This window comes from Bos taurus, chromosome 2, assembly GCF_002263795.3.
Source record: "Bos taurus isolate L1 Dominette 01449 registration number 42190680 breed Hereford chromosome 2, ARS-UCD2.0, whole genome shotgun sequence".
Lineage (NCBI taxonomy): Eukaryota > Metazoa > Chordata > Mammalia > Artiodactyla > Bovidae > Bos > Bos taurus.
Genome location: NC_037329.1, coordinates 123107760 through 123133017, shown reverse-complemented (window position 1 = coordinate 123133017; position 25258 = coordinate 123107760). Strand labels below are relative to the sequence as shown.

General features: G+C 50.3%; 1 long non-coding RNA gene across 1 annotated transcript; it reads left to right on the top strand.

Moving 5' to 3' along the window:
- Positions 1 to 14595: 14595 nt before the first annotated feature.
- On the top strand, positions 14596 to 15603 carry LOC112442419 (uncharacterized). Its single transcript, XR_003030516.2, has 2 exons — positions 14596 to 15244; positions 15409 to 15603. It is a non-coding gene; the product is annotated as an uncharacterized lncRNA (long non-coding RNA).
- The last annotated feature ends 9655 nt before the right edge of the window (positions 15604 to 25258 follow it).

Here is a 25258-nt window from a genome sequence, read left to right as displayed (position 1 = left end):
GGTTGGAAGTGGGGTAGCTGTCTACTTCCCAGTGGTACCAGCCCACTGTGCGGACACACCTGTAAAGCAGGCTCAAGTCCTCTCTTCATCAGTCAGCTGGTCACACGGAAGCCCCAGGCGGCCATCTGCAGGGACTAAGGGAAGGAAGTGATGTGGCAGGAGCTGGTTTTGAAGGAGTCTGAGCTGCCTGCCCATGTGACTTGCTGGCATGATCCACACTCTTCTGAGCTCATCGCCTATCCCTCTTCCATATGAAAGATTGTGCGCTCCCAACCTTACGGTCAAAAAATACCCAGGTCGCCAATCAAAAAATGGGCCAGAGAACTAAACAGACATTTCTCCAAAGAAGACAAACAGGTGGCTAACAAACACTTGAAAAGATGCTCAACATCACTCATTATCAGAGAAATGCAAATCAAAACCACAATGAGGTACCATCTCACGCCAGTCAGAATAGCTGCTGTCAAAAAAGTCTACAAACAATAAATGCTGGAGAGGGTGTGGAGAAAAGGGAACCCTCTTACACTGTTGGTGGGAATGCAAACTAGTACAGCCACTACGGACAACAGTGTGGAGATTCCTTAAAAAACTGGAAATAGAACTGCCATATGACCCAGCAATCCCACTGCTAGGCATATACACGGAGGAAACCAGAATTGAAAGAGACACGTGTACCCCAATGTTCATCGCAGCACTGTTTACAATAGCCAGGTCATGGAAGCAACCTAGATGTCCATTGCAGATGAATGGATAAGAAAGCTGTGGTACATATAGACAATGAAATATTACTCCGCTATTAAAAAGAATCCATTTGAATCAGTTCTAATGAGGTGGATGAAACTGGAGCCTATTATACAGAGTGAAGTAACTCAGAAAGAAAAACACCAATACAGTATATTAACACATATATGTGGAATTTAGAAAGATGGTAACGATGACCCTATATGTGAGATAGCAAAAGAGACAGATGTAAAGAACAGTCTTTTGAACTCTGTGGGAAAAGGTGAGGATGGGATGATTTGAGAGAATTTCATTGAAACATGTATATTATCATTTGTGGAATAGATCGCCAGTCCAGGTTCGATGCATGAGACAGGGTGCTCAGGGCTAGTGCACTGGGATGACCCCGAGGCAGGGGATGGGGAGGGAGGTGGGAGGGGGGTTCAGGATAGGGAACACATGTACACCATGGCGGATTCATGTCAGTGTATGGCAAAAACCACTACAATGTTGTAAAGTAATTAGCCTCCAATTAAAATAAATAAATTAATTTTAAAAAAAAAGAAAGAAAGTACCCAGGTCACGATGGAAAGCTCAGGATATGTGATCACCTGATGTCCCCTAGTTAAATATTTATTTTCTACCAAGACCCCCTAGCAAGCCAGGAGCCATTCTCAAAAGGTGTGCAGTTATCTGCAGTGGAGAGCTGCGATTAGCTCTGAAATCCTGCAGATCTGAACCGGAATTCCCCTGTGCGTGCCGCCCAGAGGCTCCATACTGCCCCACCTTGTCCACAGACATTTCAAGTGCCCTTAGATCTGCTGGGTCATGGCCCTCACGGCAGAGCTGTTTGCACTGCAGGCTGAAGCTGCCTCAGAACCTTCTCGGTTTCTGCCACAAACCGGCAGATGCTGCGGTGGCGGGCCTCCAGACCTGGTTTGTCTGGCACCTCCCACTAGGGCATCTAAAGTACCTGCTACTTCCTGCTCCTCAGAGCCAATCAGCACAATGTCCTCAACGTACGAGCCGGGGTGTCACTCGGTGGAGACAGTCGGTTCTCTGCAGACTGACTCTGACCCGCCAGGGGACTGACTCCTCAGCCTGAGCAGCTGGGCCCAGACCCCAGCGGCACCCTCTCTTGCAGGCCTGAGAGATCGCAGAAGAGAGCTTCACCTGGCAAAGACTTCAGAGAGGAGGCGCGAACTCAGAGCCCAGTCCCTTCATGTCACGATTTTTCATTAATTCGCTCACTTGCCCATCCACGTGTCCCCCCATCCCCACACCTCCAGCATTTGGTGAGCAGCTACTATGAACTTGGCATGGGGTGCAGCAGCGGGCACAAGAGACCCAGGCCCTGCCTCACTGCCCCAGGCAGTCACGGGGAGAGGTGACAGACACCCCAATGACTCACGCAGTTCGTGATGGGCTGGTGGTCATAACGACTGCAACAGGAGAGGAGACGAGTAGACAGCACGGGGACCCAGAACAGTGTGGAGGTGCAGGGTGGTCAGGAGGAGCTCAGGGGAGGTGACATCCCAGCTGAGACTTGAAGTGGAGGAACTACCCTGTCCAGGCACTCCCTTCACTCTGGGAAGAGTCCCAGTGGGACGATAAATCATGTGGTCACCTTGGTCAATAGGGTTAAACAATCTCTTGGGCCTGGCACACAGTAGGTGCTCAGCACACAAGAGCCATGAGATCATGATCACGGTTATACTTCAGATGTTATTATTATCTGAAGACACCTCCTGCTCTGAGGTCTCAGAAACCATCAACAAAGGGCGTGGGGTAAGCACTGCTTTCCCTGGATGAAGCTGCTCCTCTGGGGCCACGGAGACCCCCCAAGCTCCTACGGCTGGGGATTGCACCCAGGCAAGAGGTCAATCCCTCTCCATCCCCTATCCTTGCAGAGGAGGCAGGTGGCTCCTGCTGACAGACTGTGGTGCCAGGAATCTGGGGAAAGTTTAATTAATTATGACAATTGACACCTTTGCCAGATGTCCACCGTGAGACTCCGGCTCTGATGATAAAAGGTTTGGGTAATTCTGTTTGAGCAGCACTTTGCAAGCAGTATGTTTTTCATTTGGGTCACCAGGAAACATGGTTTATTTTGAAAGACACTGCCCAGGGAGGGCCGGCTGGCACTTGGCCCTACTTACCCCCATCCTGGCAGATCTCAGAGTGTGCCAGAGCTGGGCAATGGCTATGTTGTCCCTGGGGCTGACCTCAGGGAGGGGGACCTGTGCCCAGGGGACAGGGAGGGTATTTACAGAAAGCAGGGAGAGCAGAGAGGTTTATTGAGAACAGATTCTTGAGGGCAGACTCAGGGTGACTGGTCTGCCTTCCTTTAAATGTCACATCCAGAGAGGGTCAGCATTACTTCTGATTTCTTAGATCAGGAAACTGGGGTTCAGAGGGACAGTGATTTGCCCCAGGCCACCCATGCTCCCCTCACCTTCACCCATCAGCTGCCTAAACCCTGGCCCATGCAGTGTCTTCCAATTTCAGCTCAAGACCCAAGAAGACACCTCAAGGCCCCCAAAGTGTGGTGGGCAGCCTCCTGAGTAGGGGTGGGGCTTATTAACATGCAGATCCCAGGACTCTCCCCAGACTCAGGCACCAGAACCTCTGGGAAGAGGTGGGGCTGGGGAATCTGTATTTAACCATCTCCCTGGCTAAGATGGTGAAGCATCTGCCTACAGTGCAGGAGACCTGGGTTCGATCCCTGGGTGGGAAAGATCCCCTGGAGAAGGAAATGGCAACCCACTCCAGTACTCTTGCCTGGAAAACCCCATGGATGGAGGAGCCTTGTAGGCTACAGTTGGTGGGGTCACAAAGAGTCGGACACAACTGAGCGACTTCACTTTCGCTCTCACTGAATAAGTGTGCTGCCCTCCAGCCGCTGGGAACCACTGTCCCAGCTAGTTCACTCCTTTCCCATCTCCCCTGCTGCTCCACCTGCCCTCCCAGCAGTGCCAGCTGCGCTTACCTCCACCCATGGCCACCATGCCCTCTTCCCAGCAGCCCTGCGGCAGCAACCACCACTGCCCTTCTCCAGGGTGTCAAGTGAGGCTCAGACTCTGCTCTCGGCTCCAGCCCCACCCCCAGTCCTCTCCCTACTTCCCAGTTCCTGGGGAATCCTGGGTGGGGAGGGCCCTGCTGACTCACTCACACCAGCTCCCCACGAGGGACTCAGCTTCAGAGTCCTGTGGCCCAGGAAGAAATCCGGAAGTCCTGGGTGTTTGTGACTCTGCCACCCCAGTGGTGCTCCACCACCCCGTCTACAGCCCCTCCTCTATCCATGCCCAGCCTCTATCCGGCCACAGGACCTGCATCCCCACAGACCCACATCCCTGCAGATCCAAGGGAGCCCCGCTGGGTCAGGGCAGGAGCCTCAGCTCTATTCTCTCCCATTACAGTCCCCAGACCTCACCTCAGGGTCCTGGTTCATGGTTCAGTGAGAGACAACACTACTATCTGTATTTGCTTCCTAACTTTGCATCACCAGGAGATTGGGAGTTGATAGAAAGTTCTGGAACCCTTGAGTTCAAGGTACCTGGAAGCTGACCTGTGCCAGGCACACAGATGCCATCTGCATCACCCCACTGAAACTTTGACACAGCCACTTGAAGGTGTGTGATTCCCCCATGGGGACGCTGGATGGGGACGCTGAGACTTGGAGGGGTCTGCATCTCACCTACAACTCACAAGTGCACGCTGGGGACAGAGCAGGCCATGGACCCTGAGCCCTAGCCCCCCAACTCCCAACCCTTGCCCACAGCACTGCCCTCCCTCTGGCACCTCCCAATCTGCCCAGCCCGAGGCCTCCAGAAGCCCCTTGGCAGTGATGGTACCCCAGGCTCCACTGGGGGAAGAGAGAAATCACAGCCCTGCTTGATGCGTTGTGTCTGCCACCTGGGTCGGGTCAGGGCTGCGGGAAAAGCAGGTATAATCAGTCCAGATGGAGCTGCTGAATCAGCCCCACGTACTCCGTCCTGAGCCCCGTCACTTACTCCAAAGACCTTGTTGTGCCTACTCTTCACTCTGTAAATTTCAAAGTGGCCTTTGGCCAAAAGCGATAAAATTCTGACCTAGAAAAGTTAAAAGGCCTTTGAAATTATGAGCCTGGAGCGCTGGCCTGAGGACAAAGTGGCTGAGGCTGCAGAAGGAAAAAGAAGAAAAGGGGAGCTGCAGTTCCGACTCCTTCAGGTCTTCGGTGAAGTCCGTGGGCCCAGATCCCGGATCTGACCTGTGAGTGGAGAGGAAATGAGAACGTGGTATCAGGGGGCACCCAGCATGGGGAGGGGTACATGCAGGGTCACTTTGCAGCTCCAGCCAGGACAGCTATGCATCCAGGAGCTTGGGAGCCCTGCCATGGTCACAGCTCCAAGGAATGCTTCTCCAAGTGTTAGGGCTTGCATCACTGTGGAGTTTATAGCAACGCACTTGAAGGTGTCCAGAGCCTCAGAGACACCAAGTCCCCCACACCTGGGCCATCCTGATGACATCACTGGCAGAGCCAACATGTTTTACCACATCCCACCAAAAAGACCAGTTCCTCATGCGTTGCTCTCTGCTCTGTGTCTGGACTTCAGGGCACCCCTCCTGCCCAGCGGTGGTCCTGCTCTGCTCATAATGCCTCACAGGTAGGAACACCACTGCAGGGCATGCTGATGGGCCCAGCTGTGAGCATTGGGCAGTCTCCACGTGAGGACTGGCTGGGAATGCTAAGGTGTTCATAAACTGTGAGCAGCCTTCAGCCATGACGGGTGAGGGGTTAGAGGAGGCGTTCCAGCTTGCTTGCCCACCCCCCCAAGATGAGATTGTTGTAGAAAAGAGAGTGGGACACAGGAGTATAGTCACATCTCAGGTCACATCCAAGTCCCTGGGACGGCCACCAAGTGTGGCTTCTTGACTTCTCACAGGAAAGAACCAAGAGTGAGCCATAGGAGAGTGAAAGAAGGTTTATTCAGGGAGGAAACACACTCCTTAGACAGAGTTCGGCCGTCTCAGAAGGCAAGAGAGGCACCACGGTATGGGGTTGTCAGCTTTTATGGGCCTGGGTGATTTCGTGGGTTAATGAGAGGGAAGAATATTCCACCTATTTGGGGGAAGGGATGGGGATTCCAGGGAGTGGACCAGCACCTACCTTTTGACCTTTACAGTCATGGCGCTGGTCGGTGTCACTTAGCATGCTGATGTGTGAACAGAATACTAGGCTCAAGGTCCAGTGGAAGACTACTACTCCGCATCTTGGACCTGGTTGGTTCCAATCTGTTTATATCATGTCCCTGGGCTACATCATTCTCTTAAAGGTTACGCCCTGCCCTGTTCCCATCTCCCCTCAGGGGTGGTTGCCTTTTCTCTAGGAGTCTTTCTGGGTCTGAGAACTTTAAGAGGATTCTTAGATAAACCATCATGTCTGGGATATTGAATTTTAAGGAAACTGGCTTAAGGAAGTTAGTGTACGTTGATTCCTCATTTGTTCGGGTCTAGATGCCACAGTTCCTGGAAGAAATGCTTCAGTTTACGGATAGAGTGGTGGCCAGTTTCTAGCCTAAATAATAATGAAAGCAAGGCCTCCGCTCTCTGTGTTTCATTATATGCTGTCTTCCATTTGTTTAGAGAGAGGGGAGTTGTCTTTAATTGACTCTCCTCCATCATTTTCTGGAGAAGGCAATGGCACCCCACTCCAGTACTCTTGCCTGGCAAATCCCATGGACAGAGGAGCCTGGTGCGCTGCAGTCCATGGGGTCGCTACGAGTCGTACATGACTGAGTGACTTCACTTTCACTTTTCACTTTCATGCGTTGGAGAAAGAAATGGCAACCCACTCCAGTGTTCTTGCCTGGAGAATCCCAGGGACAGGGGAGCCTGGTGGGCTGCCATCTATGGGGTCGCACAGAGTCGGACACGACTGAAGTGACTTAGCAGCAACTTAGCAGCCATCATTTTCACCTAGATATGAAGTGCTTTCTCACCTCTGAACTCTTTCAGGCCCGGTGCCAACCTAGGGATGTGGCAAGCTGGTGACCCCTTGGAGCAGAGCAGACAACTAGGGAATCCAAAGCCTGAAAGCAGAAAAAGATGGCACAGCCATCATACACACGAGCAGGCAGCACTCACAGGTTCCCTGCCCCACCCAGGAGTCTGACACGTGACCCAGTGGGTTTTAACATGTGCAAGATTTCAGCGCAAATGGCAAATGCAAGCACTCATGTTCTGCTTCCGCATTCCCATGGCAGACATCACTAATCCATCCCACCACTCTTTCTCTCTGACCTTGAACTCCATCCCAAACTCCTTTCCAAGGCAGCACATCAAGCAGATACAACCATCCAACTGGTACTGTTTTGAGAGATGATCCTTTTTGCCCAATAAGAATAAGGAAATCTCAGGCTACATAAAATGTTGGTGGTAGAGTCAGAGAGGCCTGGGTTTGAATTCTAGCTTATAAATGACTAACCAGGGCAGCATTGGACAAGCATATTTAATCACTCTGAGCCTCAACTATCCCATCTGTAAAATGGGGGTAATTGGTATCCCATAGGGCTGTTGAGAGGATTATATGAGAAAATCCCTGACCCAGCACATGGCACAGGGCAGATGTTTAACAATAGGATCCAAACTGAAGAGAGGGTCTTCTTTGGCTAACATGGGTGTTTTGTTTCTTGATCACCTGATGACCATCTGGTGGCCACTTTTATCACCAAAGTTGGGAGCCAGGATTCATTGGTGTGTTGGGAAGGTCACTGGGTAGGTGTCAGAGGCCTGTGTCCCTGCCCTAGGTCTCCTGCGAACCAGTTGCATGTTCTAGGTTCTAGGGCAGGTCCCCTCCTCCTGGGGGTGGGGGGATGTGGAAGTGGGGGGAGGGGTAGCTGTGGTAGAAGAATGTTGTCCTACCCGGAAAATAGGATTAGCCTAGATCGCCACTGCTCCCTTCAGACATTTAATAAATCTTTTTTTGGTGGCGCTGCATGTTCACTGCTGTGCGTGGGCTTCCTCTAGTTGCGGTGAGCAGGGGTCACTCTTTGTTGTGGTGCACAGGCTTTCACTGCGGCACCTTCCCTTGTTGTAGAGTACAGGCTCTAGGCGCATGGGCTCAGTAGTTATGGCGCATGGGCTCAGTAGTTGCAATTCTCAGGCTCTAGAGCACAGTCTCCGTAGTTGTGGAGCATGGGCTTTAGTTTATTCACATCACATGGAATCTTCCTGGACCAAGGATCAAACCCATGTCCCCTGCATTGGCAGGCAGACTCCCATCCCCTGTACCACCAGGGAAATCCTTCTTAAGATGAGCTGCCGCTTAATCCGGAGAAGGCAATGGCACCCCACTCCAGTACTCTTGCCTGGAAACTCCCATGGATGGAGGAGCCTGGTAGGCTGCAGTCCATGGGGTCGCTGAGGGTCGGACACGATGAGCGACTTCACTTTCACTTTTCACTTTCATGCATTGGAGAAGGAAATGGCAACCCATACCAGTGTTCTTGCCTGGAGAATCCCAGGGACGGGGGAGCCTGGGAGGCTGCCGTCTATGGGGTCACAGAGTCGGACACGACTGAAGCGACTTAGCAGCAGCAGCAGCAGCAGCCACTAAATCACCACCCCTACCCGAACTACCTTCCCATTTCCTAAACAAATTCTCAAAGTTTGGTCCCATGGAGTTAATGGGAAGAAACCTGCCTCCTAATGTAATGCAAATCCCAGCCCACCTTATTGTGCAGCAGTTTCAGTTCATTTGTACTTTCTTGATGACACAATCTGTCTCCGTCTCCAGTAGAGTCTCTAATCCCTGCAATTTCCATGGTGCTAGTAATTACGGGAAAAAAAAGTCTGAAGCACAGAAATTCTGCACCTTGTCTATGAGATTACATACTTTAATGGAGTTTATTAAATTTATTCTGCTGCTAGTGAGGAGATTAAAGTCACTATGCAGCTCTAGAGGGCAAAACAAGGACCAATTGGCAGAATCTTCCAGGAAGCAGGTAGGAATTCAGAAGGAAGAAGCACTTTCTGCTATCAGAGCTGGTCAACATCATATCAGCCCCATGAGGGCGGAGGACAAGACCAGCAGGGTCCAGAACCTGGTGTGGTCACTGTGGGGGGTGATGAAGAGGGGTGGCTGAGGATCATACCTGAGTCCATTTTCTAATTCCCACTTTCCAGGGATTTGGAAGAGTGAGTCAGTTTTTCTAAACCTCTGTTTCTCCATTGCCTCCTCTGTGAGATGATGACTGCCCTGCCTAGCGTAGTACGGTGAGCGGGCACACTATTAATTATTAAGAGCTGGGAGGAGGCTCCCTCCTACTCCTAGGGTCCTCGGGGAGGGTGGTCCTACAGATGCCCTTGCCTTTCCTTCCCAAAGAACTGGGGGAGTTTGAGGAGAGCAGGACCAGCTCATGGGGCCCACCCTTATCACTCTCTCTTTGGGAGCCTGACTGTCTTCGGAAGCTTGCCATCTGCTGCGTTCCCACTGCCAGAGGTTTTACAGCAATGACTCCCAACACCCTGACCCTGAGGAAGCCTATGGGGTCCAGTGTTGCCTCCAGTAATGGGGTGACTGCTCTCTAATCCTGGGGCCCACAGTAGGGGTCCATAGGCCTGCAGGATGTGTCCCATACTCCAGCAACAGCTTAATCAGTGATAAAGGGGAGACCCGTTCTCTATATGCCATGCCCGGGACCCTCTGCTGGGTTTAGAATCAGGGAAGCAGATGCTTCCAGCAGGCCCCCTAAAGCGTTATTATCATCACAAGGACTGAGACTTAAGACACCACTGGCAAAGCAGCTGACATGAGAATTCTGTTTCTAGAATATCCACTCCCCCAAAGGCTGAACCATAACACATGTCTTCATCACTAAGTCCAGCCCCAGCACAGTGCCCAGCACATAGTAGATGTTCAGTACATGATATCGGGGGCTTTTCTGGTGGCTCAGACAATAAAGAATCTGCCTGCAATGTGGGAGACCTGGGTTCAGTCCCTAGGTTTGGAAGATCCCCTGGAGAAGGGGATGGCTACCCACTCCAGTTTTCTTGCCTGGAGAATTCCATGGACAGAGGAACCTGGCAAGCTACAGCCCATAGGGTCACAAAGAGTCAGACACGACTGAGTGACTAACACTTTCAAATAATACTGAGTGAGTTAATTTTACCACTATGACAAAGATATACAATCTCTTCCAGAAAATAAAGAACATCCATGCAAAACCCACATTTAACTTAGTGGTGAAACACTGAATGATTTCTGACCAAGATTAGAAACAAGTCAAGTATATCTGCTTTTTTCACTCCTATGTCCCTAAGGAACATAGTACTAAAATTCACAGCCATTGCAATAAGGTAAGAAAAAGAAATAAAAGACATACAGTTTGAATAAGAAGAAATAAAACTATCTCTCCTTGCAGATGACAGGTTGTCTGTATAGAAAATTCCAAGGAATCTTCAAAATACTTCCCAGAATTAAGTGTGTTCAGCAAGGCTTCTGGATATACAAAATCAATGCACTAAAACCAATTATATTCCTATAAACTAACTGAACACACAGAAACCAAAATTAAAAACACAGTACTACTTAAAACTGTATCAAAGAAAATGAAGCATTTAGCTATGCACTTAACAAAATACATCCAGAATCTGTATGCTGAAAATTATAAATTAGTGATAAAAGAAATTTTGGAAGACCTAAATAAATAAATGGAGAAACAGACTGTGCTCATGGATCTGAATATTCAACATATTAAAGATGTCAACTCTCACCAAATTGATACACAGGTTTAACACAATTGTTAACAAAATGCCAGGAAGGCTTTTTGTAAACATAGGCAAGCTTATTCTAAACTGTATATAGAAAAACACAGAACCTAGGACAGCTAAAACAATCTTGACAAGGAAAAAAATGGGAGGAATCACACTATGTAATGTTAAGATGTACTATGCTGCTGCTGCTGCTGCGTCACTTCAGTCGTGTCCGACTCTGTGCGACCCCATAGACAGCAGCCCACCAGGCTCCACCATCCCTGGGATTCTCAAGGCAAGAATACTGGAGTGGGTTGCCATTTCCTTCTCCAACGCATGAAAGTGAAAAGTGAAAGTGAAGTTGCTCAGTCATGTCCGACTCTTCCCAACCCCATGGACTGCAGCCTACCAGGCTCCTCCATCCATGGAATTTGCCAGGCAAGAGTACTGGAGTACTGGTTTCCATTGCCCTCTCCGAAGATGTACTATACAGCTACATTAATCAAGATACTGAGATTTTGGTAGAAGGATAGACACATCAGTTCAGTTCAGTTCAGTTGCTCAGCCATGTCCAACTCTTTATGACCACATGGACTGCAGCATGCCAGGCTGCCCTGTCCATCACCACTTTCAGAGGTTGCTCAAACTCATGTCCATTGAGTCAGTGATGCCATCCAACCATCTCATCCTCTGTTGTCCCCTTCTCCTCCTGCCTTCAATTTTCTCAGCATCAGGGTCTTTTCCAATGAGTCAGTTCTTCCCATCAGGTGGTCAAATTATCAGAGCTTCAACTTCAGCATCAGTCCTCCAATGAATAGTCAGGACTGATTTCCTTAGAATTGACTGGTTTGATCTCCTTGCAGTCCAAGAGACTCTCAACAGTCTTCTCCAACACCACTGTTCAAAAGCATCAATTCTTCAGTGCTCAGCTTTCTTTAAGGTCCAACTCTCACATCCATACATGACTACTGGAAAAAACATAGCTTTGACTAGATGGACCTTTGTTGGCAAAATAATGTCTCTGTTTTTTAGTATGCTGTCTAGGTTGGTCGTAGCTTTTCTTCCAAGAAGCAAGCGTCTTTTAATTTCATGGCTGCAGTCACCATCTGCAGTGATTTTGGAGCCCAAGAAAATAAAGTCTGTCATGGTTTCCATTGTTTCCCCATAGACTCATAGATCAATGGAACAGAAAACAGAACTCAGAAGTAGACCTAGCCAAATGCATTCAAATGATTTTTGACAAAAGTGCAAAAGCAATTCCATGGAGGAAGAATAGCCTACCCAACAAGAAGACCTCAGAAATTACACATTTATAAACAACAAAATTAACCTCAACTCATACAAAGCTCATAATGGATCATATGTTGTTGTCAGTTGTTCAGTCACGTCCAATTCTTTGCAACCCCATGGACTGCAGCGCACCAAGCTTCCCTGTCCTTCACTATCTCCTAGAGTTTACTCAAACTCATGCTCATTGAGTCAGTGATGCCATCCATCCATCTCATTCTCTGTTGTCCCCTTTTCCTCCTGCCCTCAGTCTTTCCTAGCATCAAGTCTTTTCCAATGAGTCAGCTCTTCACATCAAGTGGCCCAAGTATTGGATCTTCAGCTTCAGCATCAGTCTTTTCAGTGAATATTCAGGGTTGATTTCCTTTAGAATTAACTAGTTTAATCTCTTTGCTCTCCAAGGGACTCTTAAGAGTCTTCTCTAGAAACATAATTTGAAACCATCAATTGTTCAGCACTCAGCCTTCTTTGTGGTCCAACTCTCACATCCAGACATGACTACTGGAAAAACCATAGTTTTGACTTTGTTACTAAAGTGATGTCTCTGCTTTTTAATATACCACCTAGGTTTGTCACAGCTTTTCTTCCAAGTAGAAAGTATCTTTTAATTTCATGGCTGCAGTCACCATCCGTGATTTTGGAGCCCAAGAAATAAAATGTCACTGTTTTCACCTTTTCCCCATCTATTTGCCATGAAGTGATGGGACTGGATGCCATGATCTTAGATTTTTAAATATTGAGTTTTAAGCCCGTGTTTTCACTCTTCTCTTTCAATGGATCATATACATAAATGTAAAAAATAAAACTTTTAGAATAAAATATAGAAGAAAGTCTTCCTAATCTAAGGCCAGGTAAAGAGTTCTTAGATTTGATGACAAAAGTGTGAACCATCAAGAGAAAATATTAATTAAATTGAACCTCACTGAAATAAAAAACTTTGTTTTTGTGAAAGCCCTTGTGAGGAAGATTCTGACAATGTGAGACACAAGAGTGGGAGCAGGGGCATCAGCACACCCCAGGAAAGGGACCTTGGAACTTGAACCAGACAAGACAGAGAAAGGCAGAACATGTTTTCAAGCCAAATCTGGAGAAAGAGTTTTCTTTCAGTGGCTTAAAGAAGAAATGTTGGACATTTATGTAGAAAAGTCATTATTTCATGCATCCCATGTTTATGGAATATCTCCAAGTGCCTCTTTTCTATGTACTAGGGCCAGAAGTGGACAAGATAGAGAAGGTCTGTCTCTCCCATCTGGGATCCTGTGGTCACCACTGCTAAGGAAAGGAGGAATGGAGGCATCACTCCCACTATTAATTACCTGAAACCAAAAATATGTATGTTACTTTTGCTCTCAGCCCATTGGCCATTACTAGTCACATGGTGGCAACCTAACTGCAAAGGATGTTGGGAAATATGGGGATGTTTGGTGTCTCCTATTTGAAGCACAAACTCCATTACTATTCAAAGCTGATTATTTTATATAACCCAATGATAAATTGCCTATAGTCTCCATCTCGTAGGTTGACTTGACTTCATGTTTCTCAAGGAATTCAATGCATTTCTTAAATCAATGAGTCAAGATGCTGCTACAGATTATGCCATACACAGTCACGTGGATGGAGAAGATACCACACTATGACCACAGTTAAGATTCCCTCAGAAACAGCCACACCAGAAAGACAGACCCAGAGAATGTCACCTCAGCCTTCACTTCAGCCAAGGCATCTCTTTTCCTCTGGCAGACAGACAACTTGAACACCACTTTTCTCCTGGATGTGACAAGAAGGGCAAAGAGGGAAAAGATTAGGGTGAGGGCTGAGCCTCATTAGTGGGAAGGATGTGGGTGCTAGCTCTGGAATGTTCCATGACAGTGACTGAGTGGTTGGGCTTGGAACCTTCTTTAAATGTGACAGCAGGAGAATCAGGAGACATAGCCCATTCATCACATCTCCTCACCCGCGGTGCTAATGTTTCTGAGTGACCAGGGCCCCCTTCTTGGGAGGCTGTAAAAACCTTTGTAGAAATCAAAGGGCACAGAGTCACAAGCCTGGCAGGGACCCCAGAACAGTAGCCAGTCCAGGTTCTTCATCTTATCAAGGGTCCACGATTGCACAATGCTCTTCACATTCATTTCTTAATTATCTCAAAAACCCGGTTAAGTGATGTTACAAGTTTGTGCCCCTCACAAAGACAGAGTGAAGACCTAATCCCAGTACTGATGAATGAGACTTGTTTGAAAACAAGGTCTTTGCAGATGTAATCAGATTAACATGAGGTCATCAGGGTGAGTCTTCATCCAATAGGACTGGTGTCCTTGTAAGAAAGGGGGAATTTAGACAAAGAAACACACAAGGTGAATGCCCTGTGAAGATGGAAGTGGCAAGATAGGCTGGAAGAGGCAAGGATGACTCCTCCCCAGAGGCTCTGGGGGGAGCGTGACCCTGCTGACGCCTTTATTTTGGACCTCTTGCCTCCAGAACCATGAGACGATCAGTTTCTGTTGTTTTTAGTCACCACTTTGTGACACTTTATCATGGCAGCCCTAGAAAATTGATGCAGTTGTCATCCCCACTGGCCAGAAGGATAAAGTGAGCTACAGAGAGCGCAATGCCTGACCTAAGATCACACAGCAGGCTGAGAAAGCAGGGCTCTGATCACCCTCCCTCCGGAGCTGCTCAGCAAAGGCATGGGCTCCTCCAAGTCCCTGGAGAGATTTTGTCCTAGACAGAGCTCTCTTCACTGTGAGGAGTGGAACTGTGTTCCCCTCCCAGATGCGAAAGGAGATTGTAGTCCAGTTCTGAGGCTAACATCTCATGGACTTCTCAAGTGTGGATAGCAGGTGGGTGACTGAGAGTTCAAGGCTGAGTGAGGTGGGGTCACCTCAATGGTTCTCTGACTCCTGGATCAGAATCTGAGCTCACAGAGGGAGGGAGTGGCAGGGATAACCTCACAATTCCCACTGGATGTGTCTGGTGTCAGTCCCTCCTCCCCCAGCCACTGCCCAGTTCAAGCCTTAATCCTCTGCCTTCTGAATATGTGCCAGAACCTCCCTCACTCCCCACTAACCATTTCCTGCTTCAGCAAATATTTACTGAGCGCCTACTGTATACCTGGAGATACCTCTGGGTGACAGTGGAGGACAGGGAAGCCTGGTGTGCCGCAGTCCTGCAGTCCATGGGGTCACAAAGAGCTGGACATGACTTAGACACTGAACAACAGCAGCAACTGTGTCCCTGAGCCTGTGCTGAGGGGCCAGTGGTAGGCAATACTGAGTGCCTGCCTACCTTCAATTTCATTACATTTACAGTGAAATGAGAATCAGCATATAAATCCATAGTGATCATGTGATGCTTGCCAAGATAGAATGCAACAGGGACTCGGAGCAGGGGAGCCTAAAGCAGACGAGGGGATGGAGTTGGGCAAGCATTCATGGAAAGAGGTGCTGACCTTGGTTTTGATGATTAGGAGATGCAGCTGGGAAGATGAAGGAGAAGCCTGCTCCAGGTGACAGGAACAGTATATGCACATGTACAGTCATGGCTAGCATGGGATCCAGGCCACAGTAATTGGTTCAGGGGAGGACATGTGACTCAGCCTGGACCAGTGAGACTCCATCCTGGGACTCTGTTGGAATATTGGGTAAGCAAAGTACTTTTTTTCTACTGAAGCTACTGGGAGCCTCCAGGAGGAGAGGGTCTACCTGGGAGTGAAGCCCATTCAGAGGAAAGCAGAGGCAAGAGATTGGGTGTAATGGATGCCTGACAACCTCATCTGAATACCTGGATCCAGCTGTACCTGGATTCCCTTAAACTTCTCAGTTACATGAGCCTATAAATTCCTTTTTTCAACCTTTAATAAGCCAACTTGGATATGTGTTTCTTGTAACAGAAATGGACCCAATCAAAACAATTATTATCCCATTTTCCCACACCACCATGATCCTGCTGGCAGTGGTACACTGGTCACTTACTACCTGGGGATTCAAGCCCAGACCCACTAGTGGGTCTGTGGGAACTGGAGTCTGAGAGAATCACAGTGACAGGCCTGCTGAGGGTCAGGGCAAGAAGAGCTCCAGATGCAATTTAAGAGTCTGAAATAGCTCCCTGAGCCAATCTAATCTGAGAAGGTCTGCATGGCAGACAATCTCCAGGAGTTTCTGGAATCCTCACTGCTCACCTCCCACGGCTGGTCTGACCACAACAGTTCCATTATCAGGTCCGGCAGAACTGAAACGTCCCAGCACCCCCCTGCTACATCCAACAAGGAGGTGGGGGAGAAGTAATTTCACTCTCCTAACATCTAGGGGAGCAGTTCCTCGGCTGCCAGCAGAACGGCCTGGTGGGGGATGGGAGAGTCTCTGGGAGGCCAAGGGCTCGAATGAATCCTGACAGGTGATCATTCCCCAGAGCAGCAGGTGAGTTGTGATTAGTGCTCCTGGGGAGAGAAAGAGGTGACCGTGCCTCGCCAGCTCCCTAGGACTCCAGCCTGGAGGCTGAATGTATCCAGTGTAGGGGAGGGGAGGCCCCCAGTGCTGTGGGATCATCTTCCTGGTATGGCCCAGGATCCGCCACCAAAAGGCCCGTCTAGGTTGGTCTCTGCTCATTGGTTGAGGATTAAATGCCAAGGTGAAACAGATGTCTTGCCTTCTATACCAAGAGCTTTTAAGGGCAGGAATCAAATCTCATTCACATGACTTTAGACTGTGCTGGCACACAGTAGGGACTTATTATATGTTATTTGCATGACTGGATAAATCATGTATATAAAGAATGAAGGGGTAAGGTGACACATAGGTCGTGGGGGCCCATTTAAGCTTTGGGAGCACAACATGGGGAGAGGTCACCCTCCCCAGGATGGGCCAGGGACTGGATGCTCTAGCTAGCTTGAGGAAACATCCTGGAGAAGGAGGATCTGAGATGAACTCCTGATGGGGAGGATCTGGAAACCAAAGGGCAGAATACATTCCAGATGCATCCTGGGTGGTGGCGGAGGCGGGGCAGGGGGGGAGGGGGTGCTGTGTGTACATGCCCTGGGTCTACGCATGCATGCACACAATATGTGCTTGCTTAAAGACTAGTGGGATTTGACCTCATGGGAGCAGAAATGAGACTCTGATTTCAAGGTGTTAGGTAGTTAGAATAGGAAAAAGGAGTCCAAAATGGCAGAGGCTAAAAGATAAAGAAAGGGAAAAGCCCGCAAAAATGGAGCAAAAGAAAATCCGAGGACCGGAGTGAGAACTTCAGGTGAAACAAACAGCCCTCCTGCCTAGCCCAGTTTACATAGGGCAGGCTCAGGGGGAGGAGAGAAAACATATAAAAAGAGGAGCCAAGATTGAGCTCCCTTTATTTTGGGGTTGGCCCACCCTCATGCCTTGAGGGTGTACTATCCTTTGCTTGCCAAATAAAACTGAGCTGTAACTGAGCTGTAACGCTGGTCCACCGTTTCAAATCTTTGCTGCGGTGAGACAGAACTGAGGGAATTATATACACTCCCCCAACCAAAGGACCCACTAGGTTCTCCTAAGAGTCCTGGGAGAAAGATGTAATTAGACTTACTCTGCAGATGAGGGAACAGAGGGTGCAGTGACCTGCTCTAAGTCACACAGTGGCAGAGCCACCATCTGACCCAGGTCTGACTGAGGGTTGTCCATTCTCAGCCCAGCTCATCCAGGGAAGTCAGGTCCCCTCTCTGCTGAGCCAGGAGCAGTCAGCTGCTGTGCACTGGGGGTGGGACAAGGGGGTTTACAGGTGGAACCCTTGGCGGGAAGGATCTCTCCCAGAGGCTTTTCTAATTCTGTCACAAAGAACGAAAAACAACAGCTTCCAGGATCAGCTTGTGGCAGAAGAGTGGAAGGCTGGAGTCCAGCAGGTGTGTGCCTGTGATCCATCCCTGAGTACACCCTTACCCAGAGAGGCTGAAGGCAAGGCTGAATGATCTGTCAGAATCTGAGTCCCAGCTGGTTTCCACAGGCCCTGACCACCTCAGGGCCTCATATCAGGGCCAGGAGGCAGCCCTGTGCTATGCGAGTGGGCGTGGGGCCTCCCTACCCACGCCACCCCCTTGCCACCCTATCTCCATGGAAGCGGAAGGGAGCAGAGACACCAGAGTCTGTGATAAGGCCCAGGGTTGGGCAGTGTGAAAGTGTTAGTCACTCAGTTGTGTCTGACTCTTTGTGACCCCATGGATTGTAGCCCTGCAGGCTCCTCTGTCGATGAAATTCTCCAGGCAAGAATACTGGGTTGGGTTGCCATTCCCCTCTCCAGGGAATCTTGCCAACCCTGGGATAGACCCCTGGTCTCCTGCATTGCAGGCAGATTCGTTACCGTCTGAGCCACCACGGTTGGGCAGGGCAGCCACAAATCCCACTTGACTTGGGACAGCCCCAGCGTACACCTGTTGTCTGGATGTGATTCATAGCAGTGTCCCCTTGCTCTCTCTGAACATGCTGGCTTGACAGCATTACAGGGTCACCTAAGGTGGGGTGTTCTTTAAAGAAAAGGGGAACAAACACTGACTGGGCTTCTAGCAGTGCCCAGGGGCCCCCGACAAGATTTCCTTCTTTTAATCCTCACAAGCTCCCTAAAGCCTAGAGAGCTCTTCCCACCCCATCCACTGTCAGAGGACCCATAATAGATGTTCCAGGAAAGATCGTTTCCTGGGCCAAGTACACCTTTCATGTGCTAATACGCGCAGCGGGATGGAAGAAAACACTGCGCAAGGCCTGGGGGCTGCTGCAGCGGGCAGGCGGAGGCGGTCTTCCTGAAGCTCTGGCTGGCTCAGGCAGGCAAGTGGGGAGAGGCGTTTCATCATGTTTGAGGCAAAACAACAACAATAAGAATAACAATAATAAATCTTCAATCATCTTTTGTAATACTGAGAATAGAAACTCAAAATAGATAGCCCTTTGTTTTGCCAGGCCAGAGGGAGGGTTGGAGAATTCCAGCATGGGTTCCAAGCTCAGTGTAGGGAGGAATGGAGAGCGGCAGATGGAGAGGGGTAACACTGAGCAGAATCCAGAAACCAGAGGGAGCAGGATCCTAAGCCCTGGGAGACTGGATGTCCCACAGTGCCCCAAAGGGCTCAAGTCAGCTGACCTAATACTAAGGGTAAGGAGTCCAGAGAGCTTGGGGACCGCACAGAGACAAGTGGAGCCTGGGGGCTGAGTCTGCAGTGTTAAGGAGGTGTGTGTGTGTGTGTGTGTAAGTCACTTCAGTTGTGTCCAACTCTTTGCAATTCCGTGGACTGTAGCCCACTAGATTCTTCTGTCCATGGGATTGTCCAGGCAAGAATATTGGAGTGGGTTGCCACGCCCTCCTCCAGGGGATCTTCTCGACCAGGCGACTGAACCCACGTCTTTTATGTCTCCTGCATTGGCAGATGTGTTCTTTACCACTAGCCCCACCTGGGAAGCCTGTTAAGGAGGCAGGTGGGATTTACTCCCGGTTCCCTCCTCCTTCCTTCTGCCTCGTGACCCTGGAGTAGGTAAAGCACGTTTCCGACTCTTTCTGATGTTGAGTGTGGCCGTGGAATTTACGGTGGTCAATGGAACACTGGTGGAAGTGGCTGTTGCCAGTTCTGAGCTGAGGCCTTAAGAGGCATGACTCACTCATGCATTCACCTTTGTCACATTTTGGCCAAGGGCCCCGAGGAGAACAGGGAGCCCCTGGTTCCAAGAGAGGCCTAGGAGTGGCCCAGAAATTCATCCAAAGCCTGAAGCAGACCTCCACCCCAGGAGCCTGCAGATTCATAAGTGAGAAAGATAAATGTTTACTGCTATCAGCCTCTGAGAATTTGAAGTTGTTTTGGAAAAGAAACAAAGACAAAAAGAAAACCTAATGCAGTTACCCACGCAGATTTCACGATGGAGTCCTTTTCCTAGAAGCACCTGATGGCATCTCCAGCACACCGCCTCCCTCAGAGGGTTATTCTCCTGGCAGGTTATTCTCATGGCAACCAGGATGCCTCTGTCTTGTCCACCTGCAAGGGGGCCACATTAGCTGAGGACCACTGAACCTCACTTCCCTCCTGGGTCTCCCCAGGTGGATCTGAGCATCTGTGGTGGGTGCGGCACATGCTGAGGGCTCCGCCCATCCTCAGCATCCACTCTGCCCTCCTCCTGGACTGCTGGCCCCTGAAGGCCATCAGTGAGGCCTCCCACCTCTGCCGCCAGTGATGGTGTCTCCAGGAGTCTGAGCCTCTGCTGAGCACCGGGGTCTCTCCCTGCTCCAACAGGCAGTGACCCTGCAAGGCACAGGAGGTGCTGGACAGGTAGGTTGCTCTGGGGAGAATGTCCCATCTCTCGTCTGGATGTTACATGGGCCTCTGAGCTGCACTGCTCAGGAGCTGAGGCTCACGAAACTTGTCGTGAGTATAACCAATACTCCCATGTCCCTATGGAACTGGAAACCGTCCCTGCAGGCACGAAGGGAAAGAACACTCCAAGAAGTTGGCCTTTATTCCTCATAGCCTTCAGAGTCCTCTTGGCCCTGCCCCATGCTGGCTGGGCTAGACCTCCCTCTGCCCCCACCCCCACTTCCATAGCCCTCCAAGACTTTCTTCTCTTGAATCTCAATCAGACCAAAACCACATGATCAGTTTCCACACAGGCTGTTCCCCAGGCTTGGAGGCACCCTTCTGGCGGGTCAGTTCCTTCCCACCCATCAGCCTCTGTGTGATCATCCTCTGTGCTCCTCTATGACAGGGTGGAGAGAAAGAGACAGACAGAGAGAGACAGAGATACCTGGAAAGAGGAAGCAAGTACAAGGAGAGATGAGGGAGAGAGAGACGGCAACCAGCAGAGGAGAGAGAAAAATGGGAAGAGAGGCACACAGAGAAGAGAAAAGCAAAAAAAAGAAAAAGAGACACCTAGAGGGAGATAAAGGTGGAAAAACACATAAAGAAAGACACAGAAACACGTACATGCAAACGCACACAGAGAGAAAGAAAGAGAGCCTTTGGGAGCGGGTATAAAAATGAGGGTGTGACAGAGGCATAAAGAGAATGAGAAATACACTCACACCCACCCACCGCTGCCCCAGCACCCGCGTCCAGAGATGGAGAGATACAATTCAGACAGGCGGAGGGAACAAATGGAGTGTGGGGGCAGAGAAGAGAAAAGGGCACAGATAGCAAGACAGAAAAAAGATAGGGAGAGATGAATACACAGAGAAAGGGAGAGCGAGAGTGATGGGGAGAGGCTGTGAGAGACGCTGGCGGGGAGGGAGCTGGAGGGAGGCAGGAGCCGGCAGCATCAGACGCTGGGAGCTCACCCCCTCCTCGGCTGCCCACAGCCTTCTTTTCTCCACCACCTCCTGACTGGCTCACAGGAGCCTGAACTGTCAGCTGAGTGGAGATGGTCACCCTCCCAGGTCCAGTCTCCCAGACGCGCTCTGCCCTCCACCTGGAGCCCTAAGGACCAAGAGGTGTTGTGGGCGCATCTGCATTGAGCTGGGCTTTCTCCTCCATCCTCCCCTTGAACCAGCCTCCCTGATGGAAGGACAGAGACCCGCCCAGCATCCGCCCCACCCCCAGGCCTCAGAGCCGCTCGGTTCTCCCTGCTGGTTTCTGAGCCGCAAGGACGGGGTGGGCACAACCAAGTCCCCTCAGCAAGCCTCTGCGGGCCCCCCACCACGGATGAGACACAGCCCCTACCCCAGGGACGCCCACACGGGAGGCAAGCAGCCCCCCTCACATGCCCCTCGCTGGAGGCATGACTGTGGAGGCACCTGCCCTCTCGAAGCTTCAGTGCCCACCTCTGTGAAATGGGGATAATGAGACCTCCCCTTCACGCATGCTCCTGTGTGAGGAAGCAGAACTGGAGGAGACGGGCTGACCCCACTCCCATTTCACCAATCTTCTGGGATTAAACACAGAAGAGGCAAATGTCTGTCCAGTTGCCCCAAACCACATCCCCAGGAGATGAGCCTGGCCTTCAGGGCAATGGGCCTTTGGGTGCAGGAAGCCTAGGTCGAAGTTCTATCAAACACCCCCATCACAGCCAGTTCTCTCTTTGCTGCCGTTCATTTCTCCCAGAGAACAAGATTGGAAAGACAGCTCTAATTTACTTTTCCAGAATGAATAAAGATATGACAGTAACCGGGGTGATGAAGCGCTGGGAGCCCATAATTCACATCTCTCATACTCCACGTTGGAGCCGATTAAGCCAGAGCAACAATCTCAGTCTATTTTCTTCCTCTGTTGCTGAGGAGAGCTGGCTCCCCTGGTTGGTTAGTGGGCATGAGGGACTTAGTAGAAGGGAAACGAGGTCAAGGGGAGGAAGGAGAAGGGTCTTCAAGTGCCTGTGGTCCCATGGTGCGGGTGGGGGACCTCGGGACCATTTTCTCTTGGGATTGGCTCACCATCGGGCCCCTGGAGGGTGCACAGGTGGAGAGTGTTACTGGGGGTACTTGCATGTGGGTCTATCACTGAGTCCAAAGGCTGTCCTGCTGCAGCGGAAGATAGATGGGCCCCCATCGCAAACAGATGGAATTTGTTCTTTGTGGACCAATACTCCAAGACGAAAATAGTAGGACAGTGGAGGGAGGAGGCTGAGCCCTGCCAAGAGAGAAGTTAAGAGTGCACATATTTCTCATTCTCGAAGTTAGGAGACCACCCCCACCCCCAACTACACATGCGCAGAAGAGCTCTTTGGAGTTCAAAAGGGGCGTGATGCTAAGGGATGCTAACTACCCATAGGCCTCTGAGGTCGAATCCATCTTGCCTAAGAGCTGTGTGTGTACATATGGGAGGATCCTGAGATATACCAAGTACGGCCTCTGAACCAGGCAAATCAAAACGATTGGCCACAGGAAATCCAGAAGAAGTGCCCCATAAAATTGATTCACACTACCTTGAGACATGCACTTGGCGACTCTGCGTCCGCCCATGTGTTTATCCACACTCACTATATTCTTTTTCCTCCTAATACATGCTTCACTACTTTCCATCTTTGTGAGAATTCTTTTCTGCCAAGCCAAAGAGCCAGGGCCTTGTCACGGACCACTGATCTAGTGGCTAGGATTTGGTGCTCTTACCACCACGACCTGACCTCAGCCTCTGGCTGGGAACCGAAGCCCCATTTCAAGATGCTGTAGGCTGAGGCCACTCAAGATCACTGCCAGGCCGGATGCAGAGTACCTGGGGGCCAGGACTAGCCGTGTCCACGGGGAGAGTGCCGCTAGACACATGGGAGCACATGCAGCCCGTGCACAGGAAGGCTTTTCCTTAGCACTCACGAGGACTTGTGTCATCAGTGAGACAAGAGCGTGTCTTTGGAGGCAGGGCAAGGCTTGCTCTTGCGAGGACCCCTGATATACGTGGGGGCTGATGCACCAATATGCACAGATGTTTGATGCTCCGTGTTGCTTACTGGCTGTGTGAGCTGAGGTGCGTTTCCTACTTCTCTAAGCCTCACTGTCTTCATCTGAGGAATGGAAATAGTCATAGAGCCCACTTTATAGAGTTCAGGGGAGGAGTGAGAGCCCACAGGAAGGGCTCCGTGATCACGAGTTACCGTCAGCGTCACTACAGTGAGGATCACAAGGCCCCTTCCCGGCAAACGTGGGGCATGTGTTCATCTGTGAACCTGGGGCAGGGGGCCCACTGTGCTGGTTCATGGGTCTCATGGGCAATGGCCTTTCTGGCCACATGGTGAGACCTTTGTGTCACCTCCAAGGTGCCACGTCACCTTCCTCTGTGGCTCAGATAGTGAGTGTAAGGTATAGTTCAGGCCGAGGCAGAAAAAGGAAAGACGACCTCAACAGAAGTAGGTTACCTTTATTCAGGCAAGGAGGGGCAACAGTTGGCCTAACGACCAGGCTGAGCGTGGAGAGGGATCAGGGAGGCTCCATATTTACAAGGAGGTTTATGTAAGCGATAAGGGAAATGTTAATCAGGCGGGATGTTTTGGGTATACTTTAGTTGAGATGGCATTTGTAGTTGGGCAGGGGGTGATAAGTCTTCTGGGCAGGTGTAGGGGGTGGAAGGTTTTTGGACAGGGGGTGATAATCCCAGATAGATGCAACCTGCCTGGAGCATCAGGGCGGGACCTAAAGTTCTGTTTTATTTTCTCCGAGGTCAGATGATTCAGCAAGGGCCTTTGAAACTGTTGTTTTCTTTTCTAGGCCCAAAAGACTCCTTCAGTGAGTCCAGTGTCCAGCCAGGAGGGAGGGAAAGCAGGTGGAAAGCTGTCCCTCTAGGGCCTGAGAACTTGGACTTTATGCAAAGCCAGAGACCTTCTTTGCTGGAACTGAAAACAATTCTCAGAACACAAAAGGAGGCATTTGAGAGAGAGAGCCAGGTGGCCCGCAAAGAAAGAAAGAAAGAAACTGACAACAGAAGAGCTGTCAGTTTAATGCAATTTAAATGCAACCAAAGCCTGAACTCATCTGCCAAGGACCAGGGCTTCTCTTTACAGGGAACGAAGTGTCTGCATGCAGGTGCCCTGCCCCTGATGGGGGACAGCAAATCCCCCACAGCTGCCACGCCTTCCAGGGTGGACCCTGGTGTTCATTTCCAGTGTCGTGCAGTCTGCAGTGAGAACGGCTGGGTCCTCCTGGGGTGCCTGTGCCTGGGCTGGGGTGACAGTTGCTTTGGGGGTTCAGGACAGAGTGGAAAGGGAGAGCAGAGTCACAGCCAGCATTAGGAGGGGTGTTCCAGCCAGGGAGCCAAGACCAGCTCATGTTCAAGGGAAGAACTGAGGCTGTGAGCCAATCTGGAGCTTTGGGGAGAAGAGGTGGCGGGGTCATGGTTGATGAGTCTAGAAGAAGACTCAGGAGAAAGGCTAAATTGTGATGGGATCTGGTGCTGCCTAGAGGAGAGGGAGGGGCAAGAAAGGCTCAAAGGCAGAGGAGCCAGATCCCAGTCCTCTCAGGCATTGCCATAGGCCCCCTGACCTCCCTGGGGTCACAGCCATCCTGGATTGCAGAAATGTCAACCTCTTGTCAAAGGTCAGGGGCCCATAGGGAATTGGGACTGTGGTGTACCTTACAATCAGAGACACCCAGGTTTAGAGAGGGACATGGCCTGCCCTCTCACTCAGCACATCAGGGGCCCCCAGCCCAGATGAGGGGCCTTTCTCCACCACCTCTGTCCCCACAGACCATCACGCCTCTGACAATGCTCAAGCCGAGGTCTCCCTCTGAAGAGGTTGGGTTTGCCCTCTCTGGGAAACCCCCCATTAAAGGCTCAGGCTGCCTGGAAATAGACTTTCACAGCATCATCTTTCAGGATTTGAAATAGCTAGATGCTTACTCCTTGGAAGGAAAGTTATGACCAACCTAGATAGCACATTAAAAAGCAGAGACATTACTTTGCCAACAAAGGTCCGTCTAGTCAAGGCTGTGGTTTTTCCAGTGGTCATGTATGGATATGAGAGTTGGACTATAAAGAAAGCTGAGTGCCAAAGAATTGATGCTTTTGAACTGTGGTGTTGGAGAAGACTCTTGAGAGTCCCTTGGACTGCAAGGAGATCCAACGAGTCCATTCTAATGGAGATCAGCCCTGGGTGTTCATTGGAAG